Genomic DNA, 1,135 nt, shown 5'->3' on the forward strand with positions numbered 1-1,135 from the left:
CAGTGAATACTCAGTGTACTTCTTCTCAATGATCGTATAAAGAGATTCTTTCATAAAAATACAAGTTAATTTTATGTGACTGACTTTGGCCCACAAAAAGTAATGTTTGTGTATTGAAGCACACATATGGTAGCATATAATTTTACATTGTAGTTATACAATATAATCATAGTTTGCACACTTACCTTTGTTTTACTAGAATAATAGTGTGCTACATTCTCTGACATTACAAGTTAAATGTTTTTTTCTTTTCTAACCCCACTGTAAAAATAAACTTTGTTTTAACTCACAACAACTCACAACTTATACTCGTATATGATATTATAGAATTCTCATATATGTTTTCTTCAAACTCTAAAATAAGAGGGTCTCAGGTGAGTTTAACTCTAATACAGTGCATGCTGGGAATTCACTGTAGTTTTGAAACTGTGATGATCATCTGCCACAAACAGCTTTTATAATCTATCATATTACATTATTTTGATAAATACTACTTCCTGATTGGTCAGTTATAGCATTATAAGGTCTGTATAGTGGGCCATTAACAGACTGTTAGAATGGAAGCAGTTCCAAATAATAATTCATATGTTCGTCATCATTTATTTATTCGGGATAATGTACAGTGAGCAGGTCATTAGTGTGAGATGACACAATGATGAACTCTCTCACAGTAAATTATCCCTTACATGTACCTGCATGTCTGTCTGTGTAAAGGCTGCTTAAATTTTGATCTAAGAGAAAATAATTGGACCCACCATAATCTAAATATTTTTCCATCTTTTTAAATTGTTCTTGTGCACACAAAGTAAATTATATTATTTTGTTTCAGGGAATTTAGAAATAGAAGCATGTAATTGACTGACAGACTTCTAAGAAATGTATTTTTAGTAAGTCTAAACTAAACATGACTTTATGATTGATGGAGAACAGCCTCCTACAGATAAACTGATTCATACGTAATTCACCATGTATTCACCAGTATTGTCACATATCACTTTTTAAGATCAAAGTCAGAGCTTGTGAATTCAGATTTGTCAAAAGGAATTTCCATCTTATCATCTGTTGCTCTAGTGACATGCTGAACATCACGTCCAATGAAGTGTTACTTCATGAACATTAAATCATTGCTGTTGCA

Source organism: Lutjanus erythropterus, chromosome 13 (genome assembly GCF_056507025.1).
Source record: "Lutjanus erythropterus isolate fLutEry1 chromosome 13, fLutEry1.hap2, whole genome shotgun sequence".
Classification (NCBI taxonomy): Eukaryota; Metazoa; Chordata; class Actinopteri; order Lutjaniformes; family Lutjanidae; genus Lutjanus; species Lutjanus erythropterus.